The 27,884-nt window shown below is 42.2% G+C and overlaps 2 long non-coding RNA genes across 4 annotated transcripts in view; one reads left to right on the top strand and one right to left on the bottom strand.

The window, feature by feature from the left end:
- The first annotated feature begins 743 nt into the window (after positions 1 to 743).
- LOC113601344 (uncharacterized) overlaps positions 744 to 27,884 on the top strand; it is a 59,734-nt gene continuing 32,593 nt past the window's right edge. The window contains exon 1 of one of the 2 annotated variants that reach the window (XR_003422557.2): positions 744 to 957. This is a non-coding gene — a long non-coding RNA (uncharacterized LOC113601344). Of the gene's footprint in view, positions 958 to 2,515; positions 2,981 to 27,884 lie in introns of those variants that run through there. The other variant, XR_008299468.1, reaches the window with a different exon arrangement.
- Positions 9,422 to 26,660, bottom strand: LOC113601345 (uncharacterized). 2 transcript variants are annotated; one of them, XR_008299469.1, is made up of 4 exons: positions 26,406 to 26,660; positions 19,406 to 19,481; positions 17,813 to 18,301; positions 9,422 to 9,831 (listed from the first exon to the last, which is right to left on the bottom strand). It is a non-coding gene; the product is annotated as an uncharacterized LOC113601345 (long non-coding RNA). The 2 variants fall into 2 exon arrangements; XR_008299470.1 differs by lacking the exon at positions 19,406 to 19,481 and having other exon boundaries at positions 9,423 to 9,831; positions 26,406 to 26,657.

Raw genomic sequence — 27,884 nt, 5'->3', positions numbered from 1 at the left:
CTTTCAGCTCGGTCCATTCTTGTCCCTGGAAGATGTGTCTGCTGCTGCCTCTGATCTGTGTGGTCACTGTTTTGTACACTTGAGCTGCAGTGGCTGTGACATATTTCAGCAGAACTCTCCACAGCTGATTCTTGTGCAGGTAGGGCTTGATTAATGATTTTTGCCTCTTGCTATTCATTAAAGGCTGTTTGCACTGAATGTACTGTCAGGTTTTGCAGGATACACTCATGCTGAAGAAAGAACAGATCAGAGACTTGGGAGGCACTAATTAGAAATGCCCATAAGAGGTATTGTGGACACTTGTCTCACTTCTTCTTTCATTCAGTCAGTCACATATTCATTCATGCATTCCTTTACCAAACACGCATCAAGTCCTGTGTGCCTGGACTTGTGCAGTTCCTGAGAAAACAAAGATAATAAAGGCATTGACAGGAAACACGTACATGCCAAGGAATGGTTGCCATCTAAGAATGTGATTGCTCTAATGAAGGCCAGAGAATGCAAATATTCTTGAGCACAGGCTACCGGCTTCATATCTTGACATGGTCACTACTCAGGTGAGCTTGGGCGAGTTATTTAATCACTGTGTACCTCAGTTTCCTCATTATAAATAGGAATAAATATTATTCCTATAAAATAGGATTCTTTTAAATTTTAAAATATTTTATTATGTGATCATTTAAATTGTAAAAGTGCTTTAATGATGCCTCATACATTATATGCGCTCAGTAAAGTTTATTGATTGATTGATTGATTATTCAATGTATACTGAATGAAAATTAGTGTCATCATGTATTGAATACAGTGAAAACAGAGGTGAAAGAGAACCTAATACTGTCCAGGGAGTCAAAAATGTTTCAGAGAAGGTAGCATGTGGGTCGAGACTTGAAGAGGAAGCAGTGGATTGCCAGGAAGACCAGCCAAGTGAGGGCATTCCAGACAAAGAAGACAACATAGGTGAGAGCAAAGAGGCATGGGGGAGGTGGTGTATTTGCGACACCAGTTGTGGTTTGGAATGTCATGGTCAGAGAGTATGGTGGGGGAGAGGCTGGGGAGGAGAAAGGGCAGGGAAACAGGGACCCATTTATATGCCATGATGGGGTTTGAGATCTGTCCTGTGGGGAATTTAAAGTCATTGAGTGATTCTGATCAGGGATGACACAAAAATGCTCTCAGATCACTGGGCAGCATTGGGAGGATAAGAGGAGAAGGAAAGAAATAGAAGCAGAGAGACCAACCAGAAGGCTCCCAGGCACTAGCAAGAGACGATAATGAGTGTGCTGAGGCACCAGCAAAGGCCAGGAGAGAGGCAACCAACTGAGGGATTTGCAGAGGCAGAACTAGTAAGAGCTGATCCGATGTGAGGGCTGAGAGAAGAAGAAACTTGAATGACTCCCAACAACAGGGCAGATGAGGTGGTGCCATTCTTAAGACGAGAAAGTTGGGGGAGGATCAGTGAGGTGGGTGTTAAGGTGAAGATGTTCAGTGGGGAGTTGAATTCATTGGCAGTCAAGGCTCCTCTGGAGAATGTAGAGGAAAGAGAGGCAAAGACAGAGCTCTAGGGGATACATTTTGAAAGCAAGAAAATGTCCCCCAATGTCAACACCACAGCAGAGTGAAGTAACAGAGGACCCCAACGTTTCTCATTATGTTTTTCAGCAGGTGGTGTTTATAAACTTGGTGAGAGGTTTTTAGGTGTGAGACCAGCAGCCAGACTGCAGTGGGTGACAAGGTGAAAACTAGGCCAGAACAACTTTTAGAAATCTGATTGCAAGGGGAAATTACTGGATTTTTTTGAAATATGTTTTTAAAAGATATCTATAAATCTAAAGTGCCCAACAGGGAAATCTCTGGAATGGCTTGCTGTGATAAAGAACAGAATACTAACAAGTAGAAAGCTCTGGTGTAGAGACAATTTCGAAAATTAATCTATGTTAAGTTAGGGCAATTTTATAAAGGAGAAGCATATTTTAGAAGCTGTTTACATTTTCATAAGCTCTGGCTGCTAGTGTGCTCGCTCTATCACAAGACTTATAATTTCTAGGAACTTATTTGTATATTGGATTCCCTTGGAACATAGTTTATGTCTTTTTCTGGCTAAACTTCTAATGAAGGCAGTTATCAGTAGGTACTGTAGTTTATGAAGTCTGATAGCAAAATCTCCAAATTTCAAATGAAGAACCCTTGTGGTATCAGATCCTCACACATTTTATATGTTCTGAGATTCATAGATTCACATAAATTTGCTACCCTAAGCTCATGAGACGAAGGCTCATATTTTGCATGGCACATTCACAGTCCCCTCTAAATCCTAAATTCTCACAAAAAAATCCAAAAAGTAATACTTTCTTTAGACCCAGACCATGTTTTGATTTTTCTGGCCAGAATTTAATGAAATCACTTTCAAAAAGTGGTGACAGAGTATCAGACAAGTAGAAGAATCTCATACTTGAAAGCTATTTAAAATAGCTTGATTCCAACACCAGATTCTAATACCAGTGATGGCAATCTTTTCCCACTGAGGGAGCAGTAGGAGTCTCCATGAGGAAAGTTGTTTTTGAGGTAAATTTGAAGATTGACTGGAATTTTGATGGAGAAATAACCACCAAGAAACAAGAATAACACAGGCAAAAGCCCAAAGACTAAGATGTAAAAAACTAGTTGAAGAACCATAATTTAAAGTGTAGTGCTTTGAAAGGAGTATTTATGAAGAAAATAGTAGGGATAAGACTGGAAAGGGTGATTAAGTTCTGTTTTTCCAGAACAAGGATTTGGGGAGTTTAAGAAGGAGCTAGAAGCACATAATTACTTTAGTAGGGTGGGAAGTTTCTTTAAAACTATTTTGCAAGTGTCAGCCAAATTATGAAATCCAAGCCTGGTGGAACAGAAGCAAGAAAGCATAATCCAAAAGGATAGTTAAATCCTGGTTAGCAGAGAATGGGAAGAAGATGGGCCAAGGGAGCTACAGTGCTCAGTGGAGGTGGGTAGATGTGGTCATGCTGGGCTGCATGAGGTAGTTGTTTGCATTGGATTGGTCACGGTGGGGTGGTAATGACAGCTTTCCCCCTGAACTCTGCCTGACTCTGCTGTGGTTTCACAGTGTTGACAAACACTTCTTCCACTTGCCCCTGAATGGTCCTGCAGGACGTGAGTTTTCCTGCTTGAATCCATCACCTCTGACCTGGCTCATTCTCCAGAAGCAGAGATTTCTCTGTGCAATGCCAACTGGTAGATTTTTGAGCATTCTCTGGGTCTCTCTTCATTCTTCTGTCTGTGTATATAGATGAATATAGATAAATTCTCTTTTCCACTTTTATGAGACCAGGAGAAACTGTTAAGAGGTTAAGTCTAAGTTGAGGAAAACCAACTCATTAAATTTTGAAGTAGGTATCTATGGTTTTGTCTGCCTAGTTTCCCCTCCATCCTTCTTCCAGTGCTCCCTTTCCTTAGGGAAATGCCCATTTTTCTATATTGTGTGATGCTGGTGGTACAATTATTCATGATGCTCTGCTCCATTAAGCCATGGGTGTGGGCATGTGGCCCAAGTCTGGTCAATCAGTGCTCCACCCTCAGGTCAAAGTTATTGGACATGTGTGGGCATGTGTCTGAAGCAGGACCACGCAGAGTCCTTCTCTGGGCTTTTTGGAATGTATTGGGATGATGGTTAGAATTTTCTACAACTAAGATTTTTCTTTAGTCAGAGAGAATGAAGCTATCACACTGAAAGAAGTAGAGCTGAGGGAGAGAACTTCCCGGTGAGTTCCTAAACTTGGGTGTGTTGGAACCTGATCCCCCACTGTCCACTCTCCCCAGGTTTTCTTTGCTTGAGTTATTTTGAGTTGTATTTGGTCACTTCAACTGAAAGGCAAGTCCTGATGGATGTAAAAATTATTTGTTGGTTGTTTGCTTTGTTAATGGTTTTGCCTTTATAACTTTTTTGGTCTCAGATAACCAGCAAAGCAAAGATTTCTGAGGGTAGGAACCCCTGCCCATTTAAAGCCCGGAAGGCATCCTTACTGATGTGACACCTTTTCAACATCTTTTTGTATGTAGGTCTGTATGCTCAGTTCTGTGGAGTTACGCATTTCTAAAGAAATCTCAAAATACTTGTTAACAATGTAGACAGGAATCCCTGCTCTTTGGGTTTAGTTTCACAACAAGAAAAATGGATTTTTCAGAGTATTTCTGAAAAACAGATGAAAATCGTGGTGATAACGTACATTACATACTAAAAAGAAAAGTGGTTCAGAGAAAAGGCATTATTTCTAAGAGTATCATTAAAGTGTTTCATTATATAGTAAATGAGATGCAGTTTCACACCCTCTGAACTTATATTTAGGATATGGTGTGTGTGTGTGTGTGTGTGTGTGTGTGTGTGTAACTTTGCTATGGAAAATAGGGTAATTTAAAACCATTGCAAAGCCTTCGATCTTTATATTAGGAAAAGGTTTCACTTGTTTATATCTATATCTATATCTCATATTATATATATGTGTGTATATAATATACAAATAAATATATTCGTTTCCTGGCCAGAAGTGTCATTGCTATCTAAATCCATGCTGCTCAGCATGAGTCAGGCTGGGAATGAGCTGAGCAGAAGGAAGAGCCAGGAAAAGGTCACTGAAACGAGATCATCTGAACTAGCCTAGCCACTCAGACTGCTCACTCAGAGTGACTTTGAGGGATGAGGTGTGGCATCAGGAGTAGCCAGGTACCTTGAATAGTACTTGGGGTCTGCAGTGGCAGCATTGTGGTTACGAGTGATTCCTCTCTTTGGAAGAGGACTCCAGGGGGTAATGAAAAACAGGGGACAGGTAAGGTTTCCTCATGCAGCTAAGGGAGCTGGTTGCTGGAACCAGAGCAACTAGAAACAAGACCAGATTAGGGAGCAGGTAAACATGGAGGAGGCTGAGGGAAAGGCTATAGTTCAGGGGTCACCTGGCACTCATCCCTGGGACACCGGCTCAGGGCAGCAAGTGAATACAGCCACTCTGTGACCAGGGTAGGCACAGAGCCCTCTATAGAGCCTGTGCACTGTGTGACTTAGGAAAAATGAGACCAAATATGCAGGATGGGTGTCGATGCTAGAGCCAAGAAGACACAGGGAAGGCAGGGACTGACCTGTCCCAAAGGAAGGATTGGGCTTGGAGCCTCAGCAGAATCCTGGGGGCGCATTCTGAGGCTGTACCTACTTCTCCTCATTTCCTCCCACCTACGCCTGCCATAGGTGAAGACTCATGGTGTAGGGAAAGGAGCTTAACCTGAACCAGAGGGAATAAGGCTCACCAGAGTCTCCTTATCTGTGAATCCTGACTCATCCATGTCAAAGGAACTCCCCTTCAACCACCGGGAGGGCCAGGTGCAGACTTCATGAGTAGGCCTATGGACTCTGACTAACACCTACTCTCTGTTAGCTCATGGGTGGGCCTACTTTTGTCATCCTGTCTCAGGACCCACCCCTCCCCTTGTGCTATTTCTGAGACACTTCACTTTTCATCATGATGATTCAGTGATGCTGTAGGTTTAGTTTCTATTTACAGGGCTTAAAGTTGGGCCAGTTTTACCAGTAGCTAAACAGTGATTGTTGGGGTATGGTTTGAGGGACACCAGGACAGCAACCCCCCCCCCCCCGGCCATGTTCCTTCCTCTGCTTGGAATTCTTTCAGCATCATTTATTTACACTAAGTCATCATGTCTCCCCTACGAGACTGTGCTCCATTAGTTCTGTTCGCTGTTGTGCCTACAACAGCACCCAGCACATGATAGCTGCTCAATAAACATTGGTTGGATAAAAGGTCTTCAAGAGATACTGCATTAAAGTGCAAATACCTTTGGAACAGTGCACTGAGCTGTTATCAGTCCTTACCACCCTGGCAGGACTGACTGCTTTTCCTTTGTGTCACTGACCCTGAGCCATCCTTCTCTGTACCCTTGAGGGAGTCACATGCAGCCAAGGAGAGTCATAGATAGGAGTTGTCCCTGCCGGTGCACAGTAGAACGTTCCCATTCTACTCCTGTTTCTGCTTGGCCTAGAATCCCTGACTTGGTCTCTTATTTATGACTCTGCTCCTGCCCCTGGAAGCTGGCCTTGTCTCCCAAGCTTGGATTTCAGTTCTCCCTGAAGTGGGTGGCTCAGCCCATCCACATCTATGCCCTGGCCCTTCAGACTGCCTCCTCTAGGAGGATGCCTTACCCTGGAGGGGTCCTGGGCTCTGCCGTGTGTGGTCCTTTCTGCAGCAGAGATGCTTGGAGATATGGCTGTGCAATCTGGGTGGAGGGAAGGTAGGGGTGGTGAGTGGTGTGGATTGTAACGGTTTTCTGGACGGTTTTCCCTCTCCTCCCACATTCCTCACTGGCCTCTCCTTCCTACTTCAAACTCAATGCTGCCTCTCTGAGCCAGAAACTGTCCTAGGATTTGATTGGTCTTGGAATATGAAGCTTTTCTCCTCTGACCTTTCTCCTTTGTGAGTTTTTGCAGTCTCTATTTACCTGCATATTCCTCTTTGTGGTTGTCTGCAGCTCCTCCTCCACCTCCCCCAGGTGTATGTTTTAGCCTGCGTTTTCTCAGAGAAAGGCTGAGTCAAGACCTTTAGTGTGGGCAGCCAATTTGGGGAAATGATTTCTGGGGCACAGGGGTGGAGACTGGAAAGCTTGCAACAGAGAAGGTGGGAAGGGCACTAGAGGTGGTGTTCTTGACTGAGTCACTCCTGCAGGCTACTGGGACTCAGCCCCACTGGGCTGCTCTGAGGAGTCATGCAGAATGTGCCCAGAATTGTCTGTTTAAGTGACAGAAGGGAGGAACATCCATCGAGTACTTTGGTATTGCGCTGTGAGTTGTTAACTTCCTTGCAGATCCTGGCTGGACTGCATGCTGTTGTGTCCAAGAAACCCGGAGACATAGCACAACTGAGGCACAATGCTCTCAGCTTATCCCTGTGCAAAGCTGGTTACCATGGCAACGGCAGTAGGGAATGTGGGCCAGGAAGAAGTGAGGCAAGACGCAAGGATTAGTACTGCCTTGCCCTGTGCAGATTTAGTGATTTCTGCGTTAAGTCCCATTTGTCACAAGGACTTCAAGGTGTTGCCAACCACTCTCCACAAAAGACTTAGGACAGGAGGATTAGTGGAACATACTATGGTTTGTGATCTCACAAATGGTCTCAAGGCCTTGACCCAGATTCAGCATCTACGTATGTCAGGGCTCCTAGACGGTCAACTACCTTTTATTTCTTCTTTCAGCCCAGTGAAACAGGGGTTAATGACTTTGTCCAAAGAAACAAAAGACTCAAATCCAATTAAAGAGGTCTCAAAAACAAGTCAAGCATAAAGAGTGTTCCAAAAACTCTCCAATTGAATTTTTTTCATTGACAAATGATCCTGCCATCATTGTAGATAGGGTAACATATCTAATTCCTATAATTCTATATCCTTAACTGAAGCCTGCAGGAGATGCTTTGATGGAAAGAAAGATCAATGGGACTGAAAGGAACATATTCCACTTCATTCCCTCTCTCTGAATTCAATTTCTCACCAGGTACTCTGATAGCTTCCCTCTTCCACCCCTGCCTGAAGCCAATTCTCATTTATCCAACCCTAATGAAGAATACAGAGCCAATGGATTCACCAAATGTCTAACCTAGCGAAGACCTCAGCCCTCTCCCAAAAGCAAACATCTTCCTCTTGGTAATTTTGTCTTATGTTCTTCAAACAGAAGAGGAAAATAAATAAACTGGAAAATGACCAGAAAGAGAAGAGACAGAGAGAGTATGGAAAGGCTTAGAGAGCTCACAAACAAAGGAAACTGTTTCAGTATTATAAAGTGTCAACTACACTTATTTTGTGTTTAAATTAAACTTTGACTCTTTTGAGCAAGCACCAGCATCCGAATTATTCACCTGGTAGCACATCTGTGGCCTCCTATGTGACACACAAAGCTACATATCGTCAGTATGCAGAATAATGGACTTCCTGCATACTGTGGCAGTATGCAGTACTGTGCACAATACTGTGGGCAATAAATGTTTCTTGTTTATAAGCTACCAAGTCTGTGGTATTTTGTTATAGCAGACTGAATGGACTGAAAACCATTCTTTCCTTTACATGCTTATGGTTGGTGTTACCTGGCCCAGTCCTGTTTGTCTCCCTCCTGGACCATTTCCCGTCTTTGGATCTATGTTCTCTAGTCCACCTTGCACAGAAATGGAAGATTAGCCTTCCATTTTCTTGATCCCTCTCATCCTGGTTTAGCAGGACAGTGAAGCTAGCCCTGTCTCAAACCAGTGCTAAAACTGGATCTGAAGTTAATCCTTTCTTTGAGAATAAAGCCTAATTCTGCTTCTCGCCACATGTTCCCAACCCCCTGGAAACCAAGGCCACAAAGAACCTCACATTCAGTCAGAAGCTCCTTTGTAACCTACTGTCTCTTTAAGAGCTGCAAACATCCAGCAGCACCAAGGGGAGCTTAGATGGGATTGGACTTAGTCTTCTAGGGAGGGATACACCAGCATCCAGGACTAAAACCCCATGTGATTCTTCCTGCACATCAGTGCTGTTTCCTGCCATCAGCTCTGACCAGGTCAGACTAAGCTTGTTTCCCTGGAGGCTAAACTCAGATGGAGATGTCAGAGAGGGTATGGAATTGGAGAAACAGGTCTAGAGAAGTGAAAAAATTTCTTTGTTTCTGAATGTTACTGTTAACTCAGAAGCTTCACTGAGCTTAAAGGCCCATAAGCATTGTGGCAGTGGTTTATCAAAATAACTTGCTTACAAAGTATCCATATTAGAAAGTAAGCTATTGTTCTGGTTTTGGGGGGTAATGTGATTGCTTTTTATTGTCTTTTAGGGATGATGTAAGTACTCATATAGCACTTTGAGATGAACACTTTTTCCCAAATTGGGCCAAAGTTATGTAATAATAGTAATAGCAGCTATTATTTATAGAGTGCTTAATGATGCCACATAGTGTGCTAACTGTTCTGCATATAGTAACTCATTTACTCCTCACAATAACATCACAGGTAATAAACCATTATTACTTACATCTCTCAGATGTGGAAACTGAGGCATTTGCTCAGAGGTTTGCTCAAAGGGAGAGCTACGAAGTAGCAGAGTCAAGATTTGAATGGGCAGTCTGGCTCCATAGCTCACAGGCATAGGGAAGGAAGGAGACCTGACTGAGTCCTATAGTTGGTAGGTGAGAATTCACTCTAATTAGTGCCTAATTAGACACTGGCCAATTGGAAGAGTTTTATTGTAACTAAGGAAGCAGTAATGTCTCTGCAATGGGAGCCTAAACTTGAGACTCCTGACAAGTGACTCAGAACTTTCTAAGATAACCAAAGGCTCTCAAATTTGGACTGAAATTAGCTCAAGACAAAACTTAATGCATTCCTGATGGCTGATGGGTTATATGGGGGTGTGGGTCCTCAAGGCTGCTCCCAGTCAGGTCACAGGGCAAGAAGGAGAATGGTTAAGAATAACTGAAGATGGATAGAAAATTTCAAAATCTACTTGCTGGAATCAGGAATGATTTCTTTTCAATGATGCGGATTGCTTGAGGGCAGATAGAAAGAGCAGAGGCTTCATGAATGCTGAGTCTAAATTCTCTTGGTGTACAGATAAATTTAATGGATGTTCTGTGTCACAATGATGAGGAAAAGACCTTGGAGCTGTCCAAAGGGACTGGCACGCTGTTGACAAGTCTTATGCACTTCTCATGGCAATGGGGAGCTACGGGGGGCTGTGTCTCAAAAGATTGTCATCCAGATGGGACTGATGTGTCTGGAGCCTTCTGCATTGTAACCTCTGCTTCCCCGGGGCCACACTAACCTTAAGAAGGACATTCAAAAAGTGTAACAATTAGAATGATAACAGAAACCATGTTTGACAATGAGTTCTCAGACAATGGGACTGCTGGGATCCCAAGTGTCTCTCTTCCCTGACACAGTTGCTGGTGGCCTCTGTGTTCTACTTGGCACCATTCAGTTCCTCCTGTGGCCACCAATGCATAGCTTGGTTCTTGATGGCTGTGCCATCACATTCCAGCCTCTAGGGAAGGCAAAGTCTCCACAGTCAGTCCTACACCCTGGTTTTGACTGGCTTGAGGACCACTGATTTGGCTTAAAGAGTGGGTAGGATTTGGAAGAGAAGGAAAGAAGTTAAAAATTCTGCTTTCTAGGGAATTGTCCTTCTTTTGTAATATTTTCCTTAGTTATACTTTTGGGCTCCCTTCTTCCTGCTGTCATCTTCTTCCTCCCCACTGGATTAATTTAAGAGAAAGTTCCTATGACCTTCTTTCCAGAAGCTGTGGGCCTGGGACAGCCTCTTGGTTGGAAGGCCAGCCCCCTGCTCATGTACTGCAAGCAGGAACAAAAGTGGGGCAGGAGGCAAGAGGAAAGCATGAACAGGCTTAGACCAGCTGTCCAAAGCCTGAGAGAGAAATGCCCTCTTTTCTTGTGTGTGTCTGGTGCTTCTTCTCACCAGCAGAGCAGCCAGAATTTGAGGCTTCAGTCAGGATGTAAGTCTCAGGGAAGAAGCCAGAAGGGCCACCTGACCTGCTTCTGGTTCAGCATACCAGATGAAGACCAGGTTAGGCCAAATGCCCAGAGCTGCCGTGTATGTTGGGCATGTTGTGCAAAGAACAAGTTGTGATCGGATGGCATCCCTGTTAGACATATTTGGGTGGAAATGAACAAGGCTGTTCACCTCCAGGAGAGCAGCAGTGAGCAACTGGTGCCCACGCACCTTATCCTTGGATCTTTATTTGCTGTATCCTCTTATGTTCTGTGTAGGATGGCCTTACCCTCTTTCATTCAGCCTTCCCAGGACAAGCAGCAGATGGGTCTCAAATCTCTGCTCTAACATTTGGCACCATTCAAGAGGCAATCTCATTAAAGGAAAGGGCTGAGAAACTAGTTTGAGTATTTTCTGATTACAATTTAACATTATCTTGGGTAGAAAATGGAAAGATTTTGGTGAAAAGCCCCTTTTGACTGATGTGTGTCTCTTCTAGCTCTGAACATTTCATTCACTGTCTTTATAAAAAGAATTTTATTGATTTGCGGCTTGGCAAAGGGGAATGCTCTACTTTTCAAAAATGGCTTCATAAAGAGTATGTGACTTCTCCCCCCAACTCCCAGAAATTGTTTGCATCTTCTTTTATGTCTAAAATCTCATGATGATATGCCTTGGTTTTTTCCATTTATTGTACTAAGTGCTTGGTGGGGCCTTTAATCTGAGAAATGGTATCCTGTAGGAAAAACACCTCAGACATTTTCTCCTATTACACTTCTTTGATAATTTTGTCCCCCTCTGTTTACTCTGTTTAGTCTTTCTGGAGCTTGTAGTATTTGGTTGTTGGATTTCCTGGGCTATACGTATAACTTTTCAAAAATCTTTTCTCTCACGATTTTTCTCTTGGTTACTTACTTAATTTTAAAAATTAAAGCAAATCTCAACCATAAAAAAATTGCAGATATACTAGAAAGAACTGTTCTTTTCCTAAAGCATTTGAAAGCAAACTGTGGACATAATTCCATGAACTCCAAATGTTTTAGTAGGTATTTCCCACAAAAAAGGATATTCTCCCACATAACCACAATACTACAATAAAACTCAGAAAAATTAACATTGGTACATTTTTACCATCTAATTCTCAAACCTCAGTCAAGATTTTCCAGTTTCATTAAGAAGACCCTTGATAGCAAAAAGATCCAACTTGGGTTCACATATTGCATTTATGTGTTTCTCTTAGTGTCTCTCAATCTAGAACAATTTCTCAGTCTTTCCTTTGTGACCTCGATACTTTTGAATAGTACAATTCAGTTACTTTGTAGACTTTCCCCCAACTTGGGTTTGTCTGATGTTTCCTCTTGAGTAGTCTGGTCTTGCATCGTTGGTAGGAATATCACAGAGGGGTACTGGTGCTTCTTACTATATCCACTGCATGATTTTGACTTGTCCTATTACTGGTGATGTTATCTTTGATTATTTGTTGAAGGATGTATCTTCCAGGCTTCTCTGTAAAGCTTACCTTTTGCCTTGTAATTAATAAGTATTTTATGGGAAGGAATTTTGAACCCATGTAAATATTCTGTAAACTATGTAAATAGTGTAAATAGAAACTATAAAGAAAAATAGCTTTCAGGAAGAAACCCTTGGCAGCTTGCTCATGTTACTAATATATTTTTGCATAATTGTTTCATGTGAAGGTATATGAAAGAACATTGACAACTTCATGGAATTGAGAAGGCTGAGGAATTGAGCCATTGTTGTATTCTGCTTCTCCATCCTTCCTCCTGGAAGCAGATGTTAGTGTATGTCAATCTTAATCTAAGATTTGAGTCTCTATTTTTAATACAACTATAGAATATAGATGTGTGTATGTGTTTATGAGCCCATGCACTGATTTTCTAGCTCTGCCTGCTGAGAGGGTCTAAAACAGATGCACCCCAATGGCAATAATCACACATAGGGCTCACCCTTGTTTTTATATATCATTCTCTAGTAAAAGCAACTGGCATTCCTTGGAGAAATGGCTCATTCTAGGTTAAATTAGAAAAAGGATGGGATAAGCATGGAAATCTTATGGTGTCAGAAAGTGAGAAAGTGCTCAAAAAATGGTGGGGACATGTTGAAAGGACAGAGGAGCCAACTAAAAACAGCTTTCACTGGCCAGATCTGGGACAATTTGAGCAATGAAATAAATAATAAGAGCAGAATAAGGTAAGATAGAAGATGGTAACTACACTTGTGGTAAGCATAGCATAACCTATAAACTTGATGAATCACTATGTTGTATACCTGAAATTAATATAACATTGCGTAGCAACTATACTTCCATTTAAAAAAAAAAGATAAGATAGAATAGAATAAGATAAATATCTGTGAGTCTATGCTGATATAAATAAATGATTTAGTAGATAAATAAATTGTTAGGGGAGAAGATAAAGCTCTAACTACAGAATTTCAATTAAATGGCACAAAAACAGACACATAGACCAATGGAATAGAATAGAAACCCCAGAACTAGACCCACAAAAGTATGGCCAACTCATCTTTGACAAAGCAGGAAAGAACATCCAATGGAAAAAAGACAGTCTTTTTAACAAATGGTGCTGGGAGAACTGGACAGCAACATGCAGAAGGTTGAAACTAGACCACTTTCTCACACCATTCACAAAAATAAACTCAAAGTGGATAAAGGACCTGAATGTGAGACAGGAAACCAACAAAACCCTGGAGGAGAAAGCAGGAAAAGACCTCTCTGACCTCAGCCGTAGCAATCTCTTACTCGACACATCCCCAAAGGCAAGGGAATTAAAAGCAAAAGTGAATTACTGGGACCTTATGAAGATAAAAAGCTTCTGCACAGCAAAGGAAACAACCAACAAAACTAAAAGGCAACCAACGGAATGGGAAAAGATATTTGCAAATGACATATCAGACAAAGGGCTAGTATCCAAAATCTATAAAGAGCTCACCAAACTCCACACCCGAAAAACAAATAACCCAGTGAAGAAATGGGCAGAAAACATGAATAGACACTTCTCTAAAGAAGACATCTGGATGGCCAACAGGCACATGAAAAGATGTTCAACGTCGCTCCTCATCAGGGAAATACAAATCAAAACCACACTCAGATATCACCTCACGCCAGTCAGAGTGGCCAAAATGAACAAATCAGGAGACTATAGATGCTGGAGAGGATGTGGAGAAACAGGAACCCTCTTGCACTGTTGGTGGGAATGCAAATTGGTGCAGCCGCTCTGGAAAGCAGTGTGGAGGTTCCTCAGAAAATTAAAAATAGACCTACCCTATGACCCGGCAATAGCACTGCTAGGAATTTATCCAAGGGATATAGGAGTACTGATGCATAGGGGCACTTGTACCCCAATGTTTATAGCAGCACTCTCAACAATAGCCAAATTATGGAAAGAGCCTAAATGTCCATCAACTGATGAATGGATAAAGAAATTGTGGTTTATATACACAATGGAATACTACGTGGCAATGAGAAAAAGTGAAATATGGCCTTTTGTAGCAACGTGGATGGAACTGGAGAGTGTGATGCTAAGTGAAATAAGCCATACAGAGAAAGACAGATACCATATGGTTTCACTCTTATGTGGATCCTGAGAAACTTAACAGAAACCCATGGGGGAGGGGAAGGAAAAAAAAACAGAGGTAAGAGTGGGAGAGAGCCAAAGCATAAGAGACTGTTAAAAACTGAGAACAAACTGAGGGTTGATGGGGGGTGGGAGGGAGGGGAGGGTGGGTGATGGGTATTGAGGAGGGCACCTTTTGGGATGAGCACTGGGTGTTGTATGGAAACCAATTTGACAATAAATTTCATATATTAAAAAAAATAAAAATAAAAAATAAAACCAAAAAAAAAAAAAGAATTTCAATTAAAAATGTAGAAGGATACAGGAGTGCTGATTCATAGGGGCACATGTACCCCAATGTTTATAGCAGTGCTATCAACAATAGCCAAATTATGGATAGAGCCCAAATGCCCATCAATTGATGAATGGATAAATAAGATGTGGTGTGTGTGTGTATGTGTGTGTGTGTGTGTGTGTGTGTGTGTATATATATATATATATATACATATACACACAAAAGAACGAAATCTTGCCATTTGCAACAATGTGGATGGAACTGGAGGGTATTATGCTAAGTGAAAGAAGTCAGTTAGAAAAAGACAGATGTCAAATGTTTTCACTCATATATGGAATTTGGGAAACTTAACAGAAGACCATAGGGGAAGGGAAGGAAAAATAAGTTACAAACAGAGAGGGAGGCAAACCATGACAGATTCTTAAATACAGAGGACAAACTGAGGGTTGGTGGGTGTGGCAGGTTGGAGGGGGCAGGGAAAATGGGAGATGGGCATTGAGGAGGGCACTTGTTGGGATGAGCACTGGGTGCTGTACGTAAGTGATGAATCACAGGAATCTACTCTCAAAGCCAAGACTACACTGTATACACTGTATATTAGCTAACATGAAAATAAGTTATTAAAACAGCAAGAACAACAAAAATAAAGTTGTAGAAGGAATGGTGGAAATCTTAAAAAATCACTATTTGGCAAACAACTCAGTAATAATTGTTATAATCAAGAACATTAGTGGATGATAAAATTAGCAAATTAAAGTGTGTGGGAAACAGGATATTTTGTTCCCCACAATATAGTTATTAATTAGAAAAGAAACAATAGAGTGGAGAATCCTGGCAGATATCACCTAACCAAGTGATTGAAGTTAACATAGCCAGTAATGAGATATATTGATATCATGTGCTTCCTAATACGATGCACTTAGAATAAACATTCTGGAATGTAGCTGACCAGTCCTTTTAAAAAATGTCAAAGTCATCTAAGACAGAGAAATAATGAGCATTTGTTCTAAATTATAGGAGGAGTCTAAGGATACATGACAACTAAGTGCAATGCATGGTCCTGGATTAGATCCCGGACCAGAGAAGAAAAGTTGGTGAAGTTTGAATAAGGTCTCTATATTAATTAATAGTATGGTATCAGTGTTAATTTCCCGATTTTGATCACTTTGCTGTAGTTACGTAAAACATTAACGTTTGGGAAAGGTGAATGAAGGTTCTGTGGTAACTCTATGTACTGTATTTGCAACTTTTTGGTAAGTCAGATTATTTCAAAATGAAAAGCTTAAAAATTTTTAGTGAAATAATTGTCAGATGCTGTGTCTTTCTATTAGCAGCCCTGAAATGTCATCATAGGTAAGTCTTTCTCTAGTGTTGTTTATTTTCTCCAAAGCACCTGTATGCCAGCCTTCGGGGAGGGGTTGAGACAAGGCTTGGAGCCTGACTGTCCAGTATGTAAACATTCATGCATTTAGTACTTTACCCTTTATTGAACCTGGTGTCTCCAGGCCTGAAAACGTGTCAGCTCAGTTTCTCCAGGGAATATGTCTCTTGTTGACCATGAGAGGTAGAGGAACACTGGCCATTTGATTGCATGTGGTATGGGAAGGGACAGGGCTGAGGTGTAAATGCTCCTCATGAAGGCTTTTGCCTCTCAGGTTGTTTCCAGACCCACTCCCCATCCTTGCCTTTAGAGGTACTTGGTGCCTTCAAAGCCAAAGCCTTGTAGGGGCTCCATGGAACACATCTGCTTTCTTGTCATTGGCCATCTCTCTGAAGGCAGTTGGGTTTGAACTTTCTCTGACCTGCAGGTATCACTCATCCATTCACTTTCCATTGTCTTGATTCCCATCATCTTGCCATGCATTCTCTTTGACCACGTATTTTTTTTCATTATATTTCTTTTTTAAAAAGTTATTTTTAAGTAGAGATTATTTTTAAGTAATCTCTACACCTAATGTGAGGCTTGAACTTACAACCCCAAGATCAAGAGTGATATGTTCTTCCAAATGAGCTGGTCAAGCACCCCTCCTTTACATTTCTGTACTGTCATTTTTGAGATCGTTCCATGCGAAGCAAAGCTAATTACATGTTTTCATATCCAGGCTTTACTAGAAGTCCTCCCCATATTTTGTACCATTTCTCTGAGCAGGTCTATCTGACCCTCCTGCAGAAAAGGCCAACACTGTAACCTGCAGAACTCCTGAGATGTATATGAAAATTAGATGCCTCTGTTGGGGACTTGCATCCCTGAGATGTTGGCATTTAAAAAAAATTTTTTTAACGTTTTTATTTATTTTTGAGACAGAGAGAGACAGAGCATGAACGGGGGAGGGTCAGAGAGAGAGGGAGACACAGAATCAGAAGCAGGCACCAGGCTCTGAGCCATCAGCCCAGAGCCCGACGCGGGGCTCGAACTCACAGACCGTGAGATCGTGACCTGAGCTGAAGTCGGATGCTTAACCGATTGAGCCACCCAGGCGCCCCGAGATGTTGGCATTTAAAAAGGACTTCCAGGGGCACCTGGGTGGCTCAGTTATTTTAGCATGCAACTCTTGATTTCGACTCAGGTCATGATCTCATGGTCATGAGATCAAGCCCTGCATGGGGCTCTGCACTGGGCATGTAGCCTCCTTGGGATTCTCTCTTCTCTCTCTCTCTCTCTCTCTCTCTCTCTCTCTCTCTCCCCCCCCCCTTCCCCTACCCTGGTCACTTTCTCTCTCTCAAAAACAAAATAAATAGATAAATAAACAAATAAATAAATGGTAATGTATAAAATTAATAAAAAGTAAAAAGGACTTTCATTCGTATGAGATAGACCAATGTAGGTTTTAATTTCAGCAAATAGTGCATAAAATATTCAGATGACAGACCTCAAGGAGTGTTATAGAGATCATTTTCTTCTGATGGTTTGGCATACACAAGGTCACAGGCCCAAGACTTGAGGTGCAGTCACTCTGGGCAGGGAGGGCATGGAAGGAAGAGAGGGAAGATAGCCTGACAAAGAACATGTGCTTTGGGGCCTGGTTCAAATCCCTCCTCAGCCATTGACTTGCTGCATATTCTCAAATAAGCTATTTATCCCCTAATATTTTCAAGATATTCACGTACAAAATAAAAATAATAATACTCATCTCATTGGCTCATTGTGAGGATTTAATAATATAATGTATATAAAACATAAATGATACCTAATATCACTATGTATTAAAATGGCTTATCTACTGGGCTCCCAAGGATGACAGAAGTAGTGGGAAAAAAATAATCTTGCCCTCATTCGAGAGGTGAACTACGCTCATCTCTGCATCTAGAACTGAGTCAAAAAGCAGGGGTCCGATGCTGCACTACCCCCAATTTTTAATTTCTGAGCCTCTCAAGCTGCAGGAGTCCCATTCCTTCTCTGTGTTCTTACCTGCAAGTGGTGCTGCTGTCTCCTTAGCAAACCAGAGACCTGTCAGGTCAGGCTTCTTCCCCAAAAGCTCCATTTTTGTTCTCTTTTGGAGTCTCTTCAGCAAAGAGGATTCTTGCCTTGTTCCTTTGGAGGTTAAAACTCATGAGTATCTCTGGTGCAAAGTGCTGACGCCTGACCTAAGGCCTTCCCAGTATCCAGATGGGAAGTCATGCCTGAAGGAAGCAGCTGCCTCAGAGGAGGGCCATTAAATACAGAGGAATGCTGTCCAGGCTCTTGGAGAGCTCTCTTTCTCTCTCTTTTTCATTTCCTTCTTGTGTAGTTCATTGGAGGAGGGGCTCATGGGCCCCACCTTGCATAGCTAGCTGGTGGCTGGCAGGGCGTCTTCTGGATCACACAGAGGTCAGGAATTGGTGGGGATCACTTTTGAACTTCAGTGGGTTCCCTCCAGGGAAGTTATAAAAGCCCATCTCAGTGCTGCCAAGAGAGTTGCTGTTACAACAATAAGAAAGAGCAGCTGTTGCCTCTGGGACTGTTGTTCCAGAAACTCATAACAGCACGAGCCTTGATTTTAATATTCTTTTATAGAGGGGCTTGGAGAAGACATTTTGAGCTGGCAAATGTTTTTAATCATAACAGGGTATGTGTTCACCAAGGAGCCCTACCGAAACCAAGGGAAAAGCTGAGTATGACCCGAAGCCTTGCAATTTCTTTGTGACAAAAGACATTTGACAGAGAGAAGAGGGCAAAGTAGGGAAGGAGAAGTGATAGTTGTTGTCTTAGAAGGCAGAATAGAGTCCAAATAAGGTTATTTTTGTTGTTTTTTTTTAAGAGCATACACTGAGGAGTAAGATTGTTTCTACTCAGATACAGGCAAATATTTTAAAACCTACATTCTCTGTAACCCATGGGTAAAACTTCAAGGAAATTATGGCTTATTCTCTGCATATGAGAGACTAACACAATTTCCCCTCTTGTGAGTGTTGATTTTTAAATTGTAACTGAAAAATTGTGGCGTCCGTGAAGTAATGCTGTTTTCAGGTCATGGATGATACTGATACAAATGGATGGTAAAGCCTGTGTGTGCAGCATGAATGAGGAATGAGGAATTCTTGCTCGTGTCCAAACATGTCTTGTCATGGTTTCTTCATTGATACCCAACTACTAGATAGGGGCCACCAAGTGGTTCAATGCATTTAAGAAAGTACCCAACTCTCTTGTTCTTTGATGAATTTGAAAAATCAACAGTTAGAGGAAGATCTGGGTAGGTCAGACCCATCCATCTACTGTAACATTAGCCAGTCCCCAAAGGAGAAGGCTCTAAGAAACATCTTAAATAAATAGGCTGTCTTATAGAATGGAAGATGTAGGATATGACTTTTTTAATGTGGCCGGCTGGTGGCCCATGTGGGCCTCATGAAGTGACCACTAGGAGGACAACTTAGTTCAGCATGTGAGTCCTTAGCCTTGCAATTTGGGAACTCCCTTGCCTCCAAGGAGCATTCCAGTATGTGCTAGCTCTGAAGTATGGAGGGCCACTTTCGAAATTCATGAGACACTGATTTAGAGACACAATATTGTAGGACTCCTACTAACTGGATACTCATGTCCACTTATCTGGATCGCCTCCTTCACAGTGTCTTCCCTGGAGATCCTAAGGTTCCTTGGAGAACTGAAATCAAAGAGAGGGTTTACCTAGTCTCACAGGACTAGCTCTTCCAGAACCTGAAGAATTGTCCCAATTTTTTCAGGAGAGGACACTTTTCCACCAACCAAAGCCATAAATTGGTCACTCTTGGTTAGACTTATTTTCCATTTTAAAAAATTATTTTCTTTGAGTACAGTTGACATGCTATGTGACATTAGTTTCAAGTGTACAACATATTGATTCAACAGCTCTATACATTATGCTATGCACACCACAAGTGTAGCTATCATCTATCACCATGTGACATTATTATAGTATTACTATATTACTATATTCCCTATATTGTGACTTTTATTCCTTTAGATTTATTTTTAAAACCCTGACCAGGACTTTTCTATTTGTTTCCTATCTCTAGATTCCAAGGAGAGTTTTCCATTGTATTTGTCATTAGCATGTTACAATTTTCAAAATTATAGTTTATCTCAATAAGACAAGGTCCATTTGAGATTAGTAGTTTCCGGTGGCAATGCAGAAGTCTCCTGGGGCCCTTGACTGGTTTTGGGAGGCACTCCAGTCTTCTCTAAGATATGTTTGCTGAGCATCTCTGAGGTGGATGATTTACAGGGGATGAATAACTACAGGGGACTAATCCCATTCGTTGTATATTGATTTTTATCATTTCCAGTTTTCAAAGATGTCATTTTCTGACCTTGTTTCTAAATCCTAGGGCTAACTTCTGGAACTTTTCTGACTATTCAGAAGTATTACTTTTTTAGCATATTTCCTGGGTCATCAGGAACACAATTGGCTATAATTCTACTTAGCTGAGTTGCATATGTACAAAATCAATAAGAAATAAAACAATTCCATGACTTGCCCCTTTCAGCTTGAGGATTCTTCTTTCTCATTTAAAGTGGGGGCTGGGAGAATCTTGGGGATATCTCATAAATCAGTCTGTCCTCCAGATGTGCTCATGGCAAAGTGTCAGACCATCCCCATGAATTCAGGGGCCTGAGGCTATGGGACCGCCAGTATTTGGCCATCAACTGTGCACTTCTATTTGGAGACTCCACGGCCTCTCTGAAGAGCTCCTCTGTGTCTGTTCTAGGGACAGATAGTGGTCAACACCATCTGATAAAAGTGGACTAGGGGCTGATAAAAGTGTTGTAAATGTCCCTGGAAACAGTAGGCTTTGTCATGTCACAATGGCTGTGCTGAGATGTACATGTGCAACCTACAGGTATGTGTGATGAGAAAAACACTGAGAGCCCAGGAAAGGAAACCTCAACCTTCTTCAGGCCCTCCCCTTAGTGAGGGTTGTGCCTGCCTCTGATATATTTGGGAAAATCTTTTAATTTCCTGGAGAAAGCCCAAGAACTTTGACCTTAAGGCCCCATGTAAGAATTTGATCCAGGATGTTGGAAAACCTTTAAAGAAAAGCTTTATTTTCAAAGCCCTTACTGACTTTCTGCATTCTTAAAGGTTGAGATCAAAATTCACTTTGATCCTTTTGTTTAGGGAAAAATCATTCTGTGGGAACTAAAAAGGAAAAACGTTATTTTTTTTAAACAGTTTTAGATTTACCCATCTCCTTCGACTTCTCTTGGCTGTGACAGTTTGTCAGCTTCTCCTCGTTTTTAAGGACCTTGGTCAGGCATTTTGGAGAATGCCCCTTTACTAGAATCTATCTAATGATTTTTTTCATGACGAGGCTGGGGTTGTGAATTTTGAGGAGGAAGATCCCAGGGGCAAAGTGTCATCTTTATCACATGATACCAAGGTTACATACTATTAGCATGATTTATGACTGTTGATGTTGACCTTGACCACCAGACTGAGATGAGCTTGTCAGTCTTCTCCACTGTGAAGCTATTCTTTTTCCCTCTTTCCCTGCTGTCCTCTTTGCGAGGAGGCCACTGTGCACAGCCACATTACAGGAGTGGGAAATTATGCCCTCCCTCTCTTAGGGCCGAGCATCTACAGAAATTATTTGGAATTCTTTTGCACGAGATTTATTTTGTCTCCTCTCCCTACCATTTATAATTTATTTATATTAGTGTGGGCTCATAGGTATCTATTTTATATTTGGATTATAGTCCAATACTACTTTATTTACATTGTTGCTCACATTGTTCCAATGTTGGCCATAGGGAATTCTGTACTGCTTTGACATACACATCCATATGGGTTACTTCATGTTAATTTTTTTTAGTCCTTTTTTACTTTATGGCATTAGAAGATGCTCTAGGCTCATCTTGTATGTTTTACACCCTAGTCCTAGAATCAGCCATTTCTTTAAGGAGCCCTGGTTCCTTTTATTGGAGAATGGTATTAGAAATAAAGACGTGGGCATGAGGTATGCTCCTTGGTACTGGTATGTCATTTCTTCCAGGCCCTCTCAGCTGACAGAACAAAGAAATATGTGCACATATATTAACCTGCGTGTGTACACATATCTATAAATATTCTATATGCCACCATCTGTGTCTATACTAAGCTAAACATGAGTTCATACTGCTGCCTCAAACTCTAATCCATTAACATATGGATTATTCCAGCTTCCTTCCCTTGCCTATTTGTAAATTTCAACTCCAACAGCGAGAAACCTGGTTCTGCAGGAAATTTTTTATGCAGATAAGCAATGCTAACATTTGGGTGAAATTTTTCCAAACATCTCGGTATTCATCTCAGTTCATGTTCTTGCCTTTCTGCTAATATTTTTTTAAATATATATATTTATTCAATTTTTTGATTTTCACGTGTATGGTCCTTACCTTACATGCTGCTTCATATTGTGCTTTTTCCTACTTAACTACATATCAGCTATAACTTTTCAGGTTAATAAAGTCTGATGCCCATCTGTGTTTTTAAAAATATGTATTTGATAAATTAACTAGCCCCCTATTCATGAATGCTTTGGTTGTTCCCAGTTTTGTCACTATTAAAAATAATGCCATAGTGAAAAATAATTTTGCACATGTTCTCTATAGAACATATTCCTAGGAATATGTAGAATATATAGAATATATAGAATATATAGAAAATATTCCTAGGAATAGAATTTATTCTAAGATGGGAGTCTTTGAATTTTTCAGAGCACTTCCAGGAACATGTGATTTTATTTAGACTGAACTTCTAGGAGTCAGCCCCAATCTGATGGTTGATTTGGGAGCGTGGCAAGCACAAAGGGGCTGCTTGGTGGGAGTCATGTCTATTTTCACCTCCATAGCAGAACCGATGCCTTCTCTCCTGCTGGCTGCCTTAGACATCACTGCTCTTCAGTCAGCACCTGGCTGGCTGACACCCTAAAGTAAGGGTGTGGGGCTTGAACTTGATTGTTCTCCAGCTTAGTCTGACTCTACCCAGGGGCCAACTGCTGAAATCTGTGACCCTCAGTCTCCTCTCTCCCCTATGCTCCTATACTCGAACATTTCTATAGATTCCACCCTGTCCTAATTGACCGTAAAAGCTCTGAGTGCGTCAGCCCCTGCTTGATTCCCAGAGCACCATTATCACATATCTTTAAGTATCTGGGGTGGGTGAGTCAATTTGCAGATCAAGCAAAAAAGAACAGAAATTAGATTAAATCTTCCCTCAAAACTTGGAACTAAACCAGGGCAAGACCTACTCGAAAGTGCCAGGGAAAGGCTCTGTCTGACATCCTAGTGTGCTGATGCTACAAATCTCTGCCTTGGTGTCAGATGTTAAGCTGCTTGCTGAAAAGTGCATAGAGACCTTTCATAGAGGTGTTTTCATTAAAGAATTTCTTAAGGATTAGAAGTCTTGAATGAAATGTCAAAATGACAGGTACTGGGGCCTGGGACCCCTCCTGAACTCATACCATGTGGGTGGACATTTATTTCCCTTGTGCATTTGTTGTGAGGATTAGAAAAGATAATTTGGTGCATTTGGCATATAATAGATATTCAGTAAATAGTTACAGCTTAAAAATAGCTAATATTTATCGAGGGCTTATTATGCACCAGACACTATTCTAAGTATTTTACATGTGCTAACTGATTTTATCCCCATGAAATACTGTGAGTTGGGTGGGATATCCCCCCCCCCCCAAATTTTATAGATGAGGAAAGTGAGGAAGGAAAATATAAAGCAATTGGCCCAAGGTCGCACAGACAGTAAAGGAAACGGCCAAGATTCAAGGTTAGCCACCATCCCCAGAGTTTGTATCTCCTTTCCAGCCCACTGGCTCTCAGCAAACAGTGTTCCCTGGTGGAATGGACACTGCCTTTGGAATCTGGGGCAGACACTGCTAGACATCCCCTCAATATTCATTCTTCCCTACTTCCTTACTCACTGAACCCAAATATTTTTGCAGTGTGGTATAACATGCCCAATTAAAACTACTTACAGGGGTACCTGGGTGACTCAGTTGGTTAAGCCTTGGACTTTTAATTTCAGGCCAGGTCATGATTTTGCGCAAGTTCTTTCCTGAGTTCAGGCCCTGTTTCAGGCTCTGCACTGCCAGTGTGGAGCCTGCTTGGGATTCTCTCTCTCTCTCTCTCTCTCTCTCTCTCTCTCTGCCTCTCCCCTGATAGTGTGTTCTCTCTCTCCCTCTCTCTCTCTCAAAAATAAATAAATAAACCTAAAAAATAAAAATAAACATAAGCACCTCCACAGACTTTCTTGTAGGTAGAGTGGTCGTGTGACCCAGTCTGACCAATGAGACGTAAGCCAAAGGGACAGACTCAGCTGGCCCTCACCTTTCCATCTTGTCCCCTCCCTGCTTTTACTGCCCAATTACAGTTGTGACGCCTAGAAGTTCAATAGCCTTCTTGTGAGCAAAGGGATGAAAGCCATATGGCAGTATAAAGAAGCAGAAAGACAGAGGGAGCTTGGGATGTCAATAGCATTGCAAAACCACTCAGAAGTCCTGGAGGGCTTACATCTGACCCTTCTGGGAAAGAGAATAATTGTCCCCCTTTTAGTGAAGCTACTCTAAGTCTGGTTCCTTTCTCTTACCTGGAGCCCACAGCAATCATAACTGATATAAAACCCCAGCTGTACTAATAGGTCTGTCAGGTGAGGGAGGTGTGTATGCATGTCTGTGTTTGACCTCATTAAGCTCTGAGCCTCAGTTTATTTATTTACTCTTATGTCTCATGTTGTATCTCACAATATCTGGAAAGGCAGGTGCACAGCCATTAACAGCATCAAAGAAAGGAAGAGAAAGCGAGGAAAGGAGGAGAGAGGGAACGAGGGAAGAAAAGAGGAAGAGAAGGAGCAGGAGGAGGACAGTGGGAAGGAGGGATGAAGGGAGGAGAGCAACAGGAAAGAAATTTCTCCCAGCTGGTCATGAATACCCATAGCGCAGAGTGTGGTGCAAAATAGGACTTGCTTCATTTCCCATCAGGCCACACAGAGTCAGCCTCAATGGATGCCTAGTAGTTTTGTGTTTCTGGGGCCTTGTCTTTACTCCCTCTTTTCTAGCCCTCTCCCTGTCTCTGTTTTATCTTAATGGTGCTTCCTGTGGTCAAGCCAAGGAGGCCTTCGATTCTATCTTACAAGGGCAAAAGGGGTATCCCCTACAGTTTTCTAGGTGGGGTCAGCTTGGTGGGTTCTGAGACTTAATAAAATCGACAGTGGCAAAAGCATGGATACAGGAACTAGACAATATGGATTGTTGTCCCATTCTATCACTTACCAGCTGTGTGACCCTGAAGAAGTTACTTAGCCTTTCTGTGCCTTAGATTACTTATCTCTAAAATGAAGATAATAACAAGACCTATTTCATTTAGTTTTTGTGAGTTTATATGTAAAACATGCAGGATAGTTGTTCTCAACTGGGGACAACTTTGCCTCCACCTTCACCCCCAAAGGGCATTTGGCAATGTCTGGAGACATTTTTGGTGGTCATAACTGGAGGAAGAGTTGCATTTACCTAGTGGATAGAGGCCAGGGATGCTGCGGAACATCCTACAATGCACAGGACAACCCCACACACAAAGAATTATCCAGCCCAAATGTCAGTAGTGACATGGTTGAGAACTCCTCAAAACAATGCCTTGCTCATGACAAGTGCTATATAAGTTATTGTGACTTGATGTTTTATGCTAGATTCCTTTTCCACTCAGAGTGAAGATAGAAGAGAATAAAAGGGGAAAAGGGGACCATTATCTCTGTTCTTCCACATATATGAGGGGAATAAGGATGAGAACTTCTAAAGAGGTTCCCGAAACTCAAAATGGTGTCTTTAAAATATCTCATGCAGTGCCTGGCATGTAGTAGGTGGTCAATAAACAAAGAGACTTCAGGACTATCCCACCTTCATCACTGATTGTAGGGAGGGTTGTTAATCTTTCTGTGAGCTGTAATGGCTTTGTATTTTCCTGAAGCCTTTTGATACCAAATAAGAGGTGTGTGTGGTTGGGAGCATGGAGTTAAGCACTGACAGGGAGTAAGTCCTTCTCCACAGACAATGCTGCCATTCAAGGAAGGGGAGTCACAGGCTTGGTCTTGGGTGGATTGTGGGGGTGGGGGTGGATGTTAGGACTGAATCATGCCAAGCCATTCAGAGCAGAGGTCAGCAAACTGTTTCTGTAAAAGGCCACATAGTAAATAATTTAATCTTCATGGGCCAAGAAGCAAAATCAAGAATATTATGTAGGTAATCATAGAACAAGAGGAAAAACAAATTGCCATAAACTTTTAAGAAAATTAAAAATCTTATTTACATAATCAAATTTGAATTTGATATAATTTTCACATCATGAAATACTATTCTTTTGATTTTTTTTTTTACACTTAAGAATATGAAATCCAATCTGTACTCCCAAGCCATACAAAAACAGGAGGTGAGCTAGATTTGGCCTGTGGGCCATAGTTTGCCAAACCACTCAGCCTGTGGCTATTCTCATGCTGAACCCCTTGTCTGGTTCTCTGTCACCAGTTCTGGTCATTCTCTGTCCAGTCCCCCAGGAGCAGACTTACCACAAAAGTGCCTTTGATTGCCTAGGGCTCTGGATTGGGCATACATGGGAGAAGTGTCTGTCCCTGCCCTGGCATTGCTCACCACTGTGGGGAGACAGCCACAAATCAGGACAGTAAGAGAAAGGCCATTGTTGCACAGTGCCACAAGGCAGAGGGTGCGGGGGTCGGAGCCCCCCAAGCCATCAGAGAGCATAGACATGTGTATGTGGGGGAGTGTCATAGAAGCCATGTGCTTGAGCTGAGACCTGAGTTTTCTAGGGGGGGAGGGGTGTAAGTTTTCAGGGAGCAAATGGTGTAAATGATGGCGGGGGCATCCTGTGTTCAGGGATCTAGAGAGAAGTGTTGTTTTCAACCACTGGGATGGAATTTGAGGAGGGACAGTGTCTCACTAGAGGTGAAACCAGCAGGCAGGGGCAGTGTGAAGTCCTGTGGCTCAGCCTCTCAGACCTGCCAGGACCCTGCCTCGTTCTCATCTGTCGCCCAAGGGCCTGGCCCTGCTCCTCATGCCCATGCCTTGAGGCTGTGCCAAGACGCCTGCCTAGACCTCAGTGAATCACCTCCCACTGGACGGGGCAGATGCTGCTCTTTGCCTGCCCGGCAGCCTGCCACTCTGTGCCCTGCTGCTGGTCCACCTGCCCTGCCCCAGGGGGTTCCCGGTCTTCTGGCTTCTGCAGAAAGCAGCACTAATTTCTGGCTAATAAAATGGTTCCCCGAATCTGGCCTGTTTCCGCTCCTTCTACTTCCCAATAAGATCTGGACTCCCCTTTTCTTTCCTCATCTGATTTGCAAGTGGGGGCCCTGGGGGCACCATGCTTGCACGTTCATACCTAACAGATCTAGGGGATGGGGCATAAGGTGTCCTTGCAATTCTGAGCTGTTCAGAAGCCCTGCTTCAGGGGCAGCTGCAGGGAGAGTGTCTCTCAGGATGTGTGATGAGGTGTTGGCTATCAGCTCAGGTTCGGCTGGAGGCCATTTCCCCATTTCAGATGTTAGATTTGGACTCTGTCGCTATCCAATTGGTTGTATTTTTGGAAGGTCTATAAGGAAGATACCAATATGAGGAGTTAAGACCCCTGGACTTCTGGCTTAGATAGCTAAGATTTCAGAAAGTGAGTGAATTGGAACCCTTAGACATTGCTGGTGGGACTGTAAAATTTAGTGCAGTTGCTGAGGAAAGCATATTGGCAGTTCCTCAAAAAACGTTAAACATTTGATGAAGCAATTTCACTCCCAGCTATATACCCAAGAGAAGCGAAACCATATGTTCACACAAAGACTTGTACACAAATTTCATAGCAGCCAAATATTCGTAATTGCTAAAAAGTGGTAGCAAACTAACGTCCATTGACTGATGAATGGATAAACAAATCAGATCGTCGTACAAAAGGATATCATTCAGCCATAAAGCTAGAAGGAGGTGCTAATGCACGCTTTAAGATGGATGGCCAGCAAAGCACCACGCAAAGTGAATGAAGTCAG

Source organism: Acinonyx jubatus, chromosome B3 (genome assembly GCF_027475565.1).
Source record: "Acinonyx jubatus isolate Ajub_Pintada_27869175 chromosome B3, VMU_Ajub_asm_v1.0, whole genome shotgun sequence".
In the NCBI taxonomy this organism is placed as follows: Eukaryota; Metazoa; Chordata; class Mammalia; order Carnivora; family Felidae; genus Acinonyx; species Acinonyx jubatus.
Note: the sequence above shows the minus strand (reverse complement) of the source record. Positions and strands in the feature narration are given on the sequence as shown.